Below are 8,692 nucleotides of genomic sequence, written 5' to 3' on the forward strand. Positions count from 1 at the left end.
AAGTGCAGTTGAATGATTCCAATCAGCAAATTTGTAATTTCCACTTCTTGTAAATTAATAATGATCCAGCCTGGACTTCATAGTAAAACTGTCATTTGCATTTCATCCCGTTTGGCTCTGAACTGGCCTCGACACAATCGATCACCTCAGATTAGGATACATGATTATTATTTTGTGTTCTGCTGCAGTAGTTTTGTGTCAAATTCTGTACCAAATGTAAAATGTATTCTTCACAAAACTGCCAAACTCCGGTGAACTTTCTGAATTCCTAAAGGACCTTGATGATTTGTGCACGGTCAGCAATCTGTCGCATCAGCTCCTTCCCTACCGCCCATTCCTGCGGTGATGTCTGGCGAGGTGTTCCTGAGCACTGCAGAGACTAATCCATCATATTTCCGTTTGCTTGACCTGATAACGGAGTTTAAATCACCGTCTTACCAACCCAACCGAAACCTCCAATCCCAGTCATTCAAGAAGGAAGGAGAATTGACTATAAATCCTGATGAAGGGAATCTCGTGTGCAAAAATAGCCAACATGCAAGATGCAAACTCTTCCTGCAACTAAAACAGGGTGCCAGTGAGAGTAAAGACAAAAAAGAGCTCACTATGCAAAAAAAATATCCTCACTCCAGGGATCAGGAACTCAGAAAGGAGAGCACATGGACACACATCTACAAATCAGCTATGAAGTTTCCATTACTGTAGTATCAAAAGTCCTTTTTTTTTTTACGGAAGGAAGTGAAAACAAGAAGTGAAACAATAACTTTCCATTTTTTTGTTCCAGAAAATGAGAAAACCTTATTTCAAAACCCAACCGACATTTGTATTCGCTAAAGTAACTAAGAACCATAGACTGTATATAAAAGTGGACGTAGCTTCCGCATCTGAAAATTGAAGCCGATGCAGAAGCGCCTCAAAGTGCAATACCACCGATGGCCACCAGGGGCGAGCTCCAAAAAAAAAAAAAAAAAAGCCTCTGCCTCCGTAAACTCCCATTCAACTTCTCTCATTAAATACAAAGACAACACCTTTTGTTCCACGTCATTTTGGTGTAGTTCGCTAAAGTTGCACCTTTTAATTCATTTCCTGGCAGTCCATCTGAAAATGAGCCCGTCATTAGTTAGATATTAGGCCTCAAAAAGCGGTACGGTTGGGGGGTGGGGGGTAGGCGTGTCTGTTTGATTGACAGGCCTGTGGTGCAGTCGGGTTTCCGCTGTAGGAGGGTCGGGTACGGTGTCCTCGGGTTTGCGATCAGATCGAGTCGGAGTCACGACTCGCTCCTCCCCAGCTCGTCCAAAATACGGTCACTTCTGGCTCCAAAATGCCGACGGCCAAAATACCAAACTCAAGGCTTCGGAGCGACCGTTCACAAACCAGTGGGCGACGTCACGGTCGGTTGCCGCTTGCTGAGAACTTAGAACAACTTTACCTCATTTGTTTAAATAACAAAGATTTTGGAGATAAAAGAAATAATGAATGAAAAAGCGACATTAGAATCCAGCGTTGCCTGGTTCGGATGATGCACCAACACAACCTGCAGCTGCCGTGGTTGGAGTTCCTTCACGCGACCTATACTTTGTCTTTCCACACCTGCATTCGTTGTTTAACTTTGTTAGGAAACCAAGGTTTCATTTTTTTTTTTTATGCCAACCGCCACAGTCGATGTCAATTTGCTTTACAATATGGAAAGTAACCCCCAGGAACTCGCTTTATTTCTTGTATATATATATATATATTTTTTTTTTAGAAAGATCAATAAAAAAAAGAAAAAGTTCAACGAGAGATTGAGTTACCGAGGCTGCAGCCCAGACGTGATGTCATGACTCTCCGCCCGAGTTTTTCTTTTTTTTTTTTTTTTTTGTCTGCCAAACGGCGGGACGACGACCTTTGGCCCCACCACCCATTAGATTTGGGGCGTCTGAGAGGCAGGGCCCGCGGCTAAGTGGGAGCCCTCATTGGACAAGGTCGTTGGACATTTGAGCCCTGTGGGGGGACGTGATTGGAGCGTGAGCCTTATGCAGAGCGCAGGGAGCCGGCAAGAACAAGAGACACCGACACAGCATGAGAGGGAAGGAGGCTGAGACGAGAGAGAGGGAGAGAGATGGATGGATGGATGGATGGAAGGAGAGACGGGAGGGAGGTGTGTGTGTGTGTGTGTGTGTGTGTGTGTGTGTGTGTGTGTGTGTGTGTGTTAGCAACAGAAAAGCCCGGATAGCAGTGTGTCAAGAGTGCTGTCAGTCACTCATCCATCCAGCTGGCTAATTGGCTCCTTACCCTCTCTCTCTCTCTCTCTCTCTCTCGCTCTCTCCCACTCTCCCTCTTTTTCCTTCACTCACTCACTCTCTCTCTCTCTCTCTCTCTCTCTCTCTCGCTACCTCCCGCCTTCCCTCCCTCGCTTGCCCTCTCTCTCTCCCTCCATCAGGCGTTGCTCCTAACTGCGCGCCGGAGGCCAAAATGCAGATGAGCTCTGCCTCGCGTCAGGGGGAGCTTCTGCTCTGCTTAATTATCTGTGTGTGTGTGTGTGTGTGTGTGTGTGTGTGTGTGTGTGTGTGTGTGTGTGAGAGACAGTGAGAGAGAGAGAGAGAGAGAGAGTTAGTTTATCAGCTTACCGGCCCACACACACAATGTTCATGCTGCTGCTGCTGCTGCTGTTGCTGCTATGCTAAACAGCAAGGCATCATGGGAATTGCAGTGACAGCTCATTTTGGTTTTTTCGTAGTCTATGTATGAAAGCTGCTGAGAGACAACCCTTCCCTCCCTCTCCCCCCCACCCTCCCTTGCAACACACAAACACACACACACACACACACACACACACACACACACACACACACACACACACACACACACACACACACACACACACACACACACACGCTGACACATTCGTACACATTGACATATACGAACACACACACACAGAAAACCTTCTCTCTTTCCCCGGTGCTCATGGGAACGGGTCCGGGGCCTGTCACTAACCCTCCCCCAATCCCCCTCCTTTTCTCCCCACCACCTCACCACCCTCGCCTCATCGCCGCGGTGACAGGGCTTGTTGACAAACGCCAGCAGTCATCAGGGCACCCTGGGAAATCTTCTGCCACCATTTTGTCAGCACAATGACAGAAGTTGTTAATGTCTTGCCTCTCGCCCTGACACGAGACGCTGGGGCTGACAGACTCTGACACGCGCCCCCCACACACACACACACACACACACACACACACACACACACACACACACACACTTGCTCAGATACACGCTGCTGCGCACCGCCTTACAATAACACAAATGTCATGCACACAATATAGACACAAACACACGGCTACTCACACACACGCTGACACGCTGCACACACCCCATTCATGTCCACATTTTATGGCCCCCCATCCTTAACTCTCCCCCATCTCACTCAACTGAATCAGTCAGCGTGTGTGTGTGTGTGTGTGTGTGTGTGTGTGTGTGTGTGTGTGTGTGTGTGTCCGTGTGTGTGTGCGCGCGTGCTGGCTGACAACTAGATGTGTGTGGATGTTTAGTGTGTATGACTGGGGAGTGTTAATGAGGATATGTCTATGAGTGTGTACGGCTTCTAATGAGTTGTACTCAAGTGTGTGCTTGTGTGTGTGTGTGTGTGTGTGTGTGTGTGTGTGTGTGTGTGTGCGTATGAGAAAACAGTGTCTCAGCTCTCGTTATGGATGCGGCGTATGCATCTGATCAATAACATTTACAATCCCGACAGGAGATCGAGCCTGGCGGACAACCCTAACTGACCGTTACGAGAACATGATGAACTCTGGACAGACACACACACACACACACACACACACACACACACACACACACACACAGATCACAGATCACAGATTCATATGGGCAGCTTCTCTGGACAGCCAATTACCGTTCCTCATAATCCACTTGCTCCACACACAGCCTCCGCCGTCCGCCTGTGTACAGTTGTTGTACACAGACGTTGAGACGTGTGTGTGTGTGTGTGTGTGTGTGTGTGTGTGTGTGTGTGTGCGTGTGTGTGTAGAGGATTGCTGAAGATGCCAAAGTTCCCTCCAGAATCCACAAAGATAGTCTAAAAGCACACAGGCCCCCCCCGATCAGATCAACTGCGGTAGTTCACCACAGTTCGGCGCTCCGGCTGCTCCTGTTATACGAACTGTGACTGTGTTTGATGTCTCAGGGTGTATTTGAGTCGCACCTGCAGGGACCAACGCCAGGCGCGATCTGAAAGTGTTTGTATTTCCCGTCTAAAGTGTGAATTAGGATCAGCTTGCTTATTTTTTGCAGAGAGTGGCATGAAGCCCAGCATACGGGAAAGATGAACACACAGAGAAAACAAAATGGTGCGCGTGCAATTCAACAGGTTTGGAGGTTTGAACCGAGGCGGATTTGCTGCTTTTCTCCGGTTTGTGTCATTTTAAAGTGAACATCTTTGAGTTTGAAACTGTAAATTTAACTGAAAAAAATGATTCATAGATCTTTGAGAAATACTTTTTTTTTTTTGTAGTTGTGGCCCTAAAGTCTGTAACAAAGCAGGTTTTGTTCTAAAGATGTTCATAACTTACTGTAGGGTTGTTTTTCTGCACGTTACCGCGAGCAACCGTCGTCTGATCTGTGCATCGTAGTTAAATCCAGCCGCTTACGATTCTTTGAGTCTGGTTTCCACGTGGAGGCGACGCCACAGCAAACATTACAACTTTTAAATTCTCCTTCAGCAAAGTTATTTGTAGTTATCTGCATATGAGCTGCAAATACCTGAAAGTATCAGTTTGTAAAAACTGTTTCTAAATGTGGTTTTCATTTTTTGCGCCTGTGTTGCCTCGAGTTGTTCTCTTCCTGCACGTCGATATCTATAAAAGCCTTCGACTGAAACATTGCAGACTGGATTTATATGGTCAACAGACGGCGAACAGAGCTGCAGAGTTTTCTTGAAACCTCGGTGTGCAGATGCGGTATCTCCCTTTAAAGTCCTGCAGCGCACCGAGTCGTCGTGTTTCCGTCACTTCAGTGGTCAATAATCTGATTTACATTCGTCTCCCGGAGACTTAGGGCCGTGTCTTTTTCATTTTCTTTGTAGGTTTTAACAAGATGCCGCACCTTATTATGGTCACACCCAACGTGTGGGAGTTTCAAACAACAAAACGGGTATTTGGAAGAGCAAGTCATAAAACACACTCTTATTTTTGTTATTTACTGCGCAATAGTCCGTGCGTCTTGTCCAGCAATAGAAGCGACTGATAATGAAACGTGACCAAACTAAACGGACCTAAATAATGAAGTGGATTCCGGGGGAACGAGGAGCATTTGCAGGGTTACAAACCAGGAACGTGCCTGAGGAGAGGCGGACCCCGACTCACCGGGCCCGGAGCCAGACGAGGGTCACCGTGTTACAGTCCGGACGGCCAAAACTTACCGTCTCAACCTAGTTATAGCTGCCACGGTCAGCTAACATTGCATAATTCAATTACATCAGTGATTTCACCACAATTGAATCGAATGGATCTAAAAAAAACAAATCCCACAATATATGAGTATATGCTAAACAAAAATTGTCTGGTTCCCGTCTGGACTTTTGATTCACATAATACGTCTCTGAGAGGTTTAAGTGATTCAAACAGGATAATGGCCCAAAATGATAATTAGCTCTGATTATGGGGATAAATTGTCACCAAAATGTAAAATATTAGATCAAAATCTGCTCTTACTCCCAAAATGACTGACAGGTCTTTTAACGCAGAGACTTGACACTTCAGAGAAGAACGAAATTAGAGTTTGACAGCTGACTCCTGAGACAGGATAACATCCACTCAAGGTCCGCTTACTAGCTCGTTCTTGAACTGGTGAAGGACTTGTACCCTGAAGCTTCAGAACAAGGGGAGCAGTTTTATTTTCCTCTCATGCCATCCGTGCATCAGGATTGTGTCTCAACACCGAGCAGGACCATTTTAACTTCCTATCATTGGACCGATAGGATCACGAATAAATGAGAAACACGACCGATGACGTTGCAGAGGTCAAATTTCGGTTATACAAGATTGTTGTTTTTACCTGCAGCTGGTGTCAGTCTGTGGCTAATAGCGAACGCCTCTGGCTCAGTTTCATAAAAGTTGAACTGACACTGTCCCTTTTGTCACCTCCGTGGATGTTGACAAGCATCTTTCAGCTGGTTAGCGACGCCCCGAATGTCCTTGTTGCTGCTTTATCTGCAGGTGCTACTTCTTGCTGTGGCTGTTTTGTGAAGGTTGTTTTCCTTAAATTAGGGAAGTAGTTTTTCCGTGATCAGTGTGCTGCTAATTAGGCTGAAAAAAAAAAAAATAATGCCATATGCTTATGTTACTAATATAACTATATAAATACATTTTATATATATATATAAAATGTATTTATACAATGTATTTATATAGTTATATTAGTTATATATAACTATATAAATATATATATAATATACTTTTGTTTTTTAACAAAATCTTCTTTTGTTTTTAAGAATAAGTTTTTTGTTTTTTTTTAAGAATAAGGAAGAAAAAAAAATCAAAGCCTCCCCCTGTGTCATTTTCATCACGTCTCGGTGCAGTAGTACAGTACAGTGCACTGAAACTTGTTTTAACACACACACACACACACACACACACACACACACACACACACACACACACTAGGAGCACGCGGAGCAGGTGTAGGAAGCGCGAGTCAAGTGCAGCTTTCAGCAGGTGCCGCCCCGCGTGAGCCGGCTAGGACGAGATGAAAGACACCGCTGCACTCCCGAATCTCTCCCCTCTCCTCCCTTCCCTGCTCCGCGAGAACACCCCCCCCCCCCCCCCCCCCCCACACCCCCATCCCATCCCGTCTCACCCCGTCCTCCCCTCCCCGCTTCCCCGCGCGCTCGGTGAGGTAGATTTGTAGTGACAGCAGCGGGTGCATTCGCCAGTCATTCCCCATAAAAGGTTCCGTCTGATCAAAGCCCCGCAGAGGCAGGGAGAGGCAGGGAGGCGCCCGCTACGTCGGTATGTGTCTGCGTGTCTCCGGTGTCTCGCAGGGTTGAGGCGGTTTTTGAAGCTTTATAAACACAAAAAAAAAAAACCCTCTCTGTCTATCTCCCCGCTATTTACATTTGAGCTCCGTTTTGCCTTGGCAGTAAAACATTGGTTTTTATTCCCTCTGCCTGTAGCCCGCGTGACAGGTCTCGGCTGCATTAATCAGCTCCTCGCGCTCAAGAGTCACGGATTCCTTAAACTGGAAGAATTAAATCTTTAAATAAATTTTAAACGGAAGTGTCTGACTGAAGTTATGTTAACAAGCCCCCCCCCCCCCCAAACCTGAGAGGTGTGTGTGTGTTGAGCAGAGATTCCCCGGTGAGCGCTGAGGGGAGCGTACGTACACCAAAGCAGAAAAAGAGGCAATGTGTTGATATAAATTTACCCATCCGCTGTCAATTAGACAAACACTTCTTTTTTTTTTTTTTCGCGGGTGTAAAAAGTTAGGCTTTTTTTTTTTTTCTTCACAATATGAACACCCAAAAATATCAGGAAGACGCCACTGAAACGTGAACTTTTAAGTCACCTGCCTGTCACATTCGCAATTTTCCATATTCATGTTGTTTTAAATCACCGGGAAGCCCGAGCGTCCCTCTTTACCTCCTCATTAACATCAGTCGTCTCGTCAGAAGCAGACAGCGTTATTCACCATCAATTAAGTGCAGAGGAATCCAAAGCTAGTCTGCTGCTGACACATCTCGGTAATGCAAAGGCAAAAAAAAAAATACCAAAAAAAAAAATTTGGCAATGCAAATTTTGGAAAGCTGTTAAGACTTTAAGACTCTGTACCGCCTCCCCGCCCCCATATTCCCCAAATTGTGTTTTTATGTGCAGCACAAAGCTTCCTATACATTGATCTTATTTCTCAATAGTTTCCCGTTCCTGCTGAATAAAACATAGACCATCAGCACACGGCTTGAAGTTGTTGTCCGTGCGTCAAGGCCTTCAATCAAGTGAAGCGAGCAAATCCTTTTAGGAGTGCAGTCAAAGTGTCAACGAACAAAAATAATAATAATAAAATGACAAAATATTGTAACTATTCCCATGTATATGTGAATGCCCTGATCCGATTGCGTTTATCGGGCTCGCCCGGATAACCCCTTCTATTTCTGAGAAATCTTTGGATTTGCGAGACTGTGTTGTATTCGTAAAACCTATTTTTGATTTAATTTTACCCGAGTTAGAACAGATTAGGTCTTTTCCCCCATAAAATTTGAATATTTTGATTTGTCCTGGAAGAAAGGATGGGAAAAAACACATGATGGGGACAAATAAGGATTTAACAAAATGTGCCGATAGTGGTGGAAATGTTTATGTTAACTCCCCGCTGTCAATCAGAGCTGATTAAACAGACCCACAGTCCGAACGAAGCAGATTGGCTTAAGTATTTGTGTTAAACGATTAATAACTCGGTACGTTTGCAAACTTTTAACTTAGATTGTCGCTTATTTTTTCTTAAATGTTTATTGTTGAAAAATGCAACAGAATAGTTGTCGTGATCGTTTCTCTTTTGTTTACTTTGTTTCTGGTGAATTTTGAGCTGTTGTGTTTACTCGGTGGCTTCCTCTTCACCTCCTGTGGCCTGATTTGTACTTTATTTAAAACATTGCTTTGGACAAAAGTTTATGCAAAATAAGTAAATGCAAATTCAGATG

The sequence above is a fragment of the Embiotoca jacksoni genome, unplaced genomic scaffold (genome assembly GCF_022577435.1).
Source record: "Embiotoca jacksoni isolate LCO1_2020_lvr unplaced genomic scaffold, fEmbJac1.0.p SCAF_29, whole genome shotgun sequence".
Classification (NCBI taxonomy): Eukaryota; Metazoa; Chordata; class Actinopteri; family Embiotocidae; genus Embiotoca; species Embiotoca jacksoni.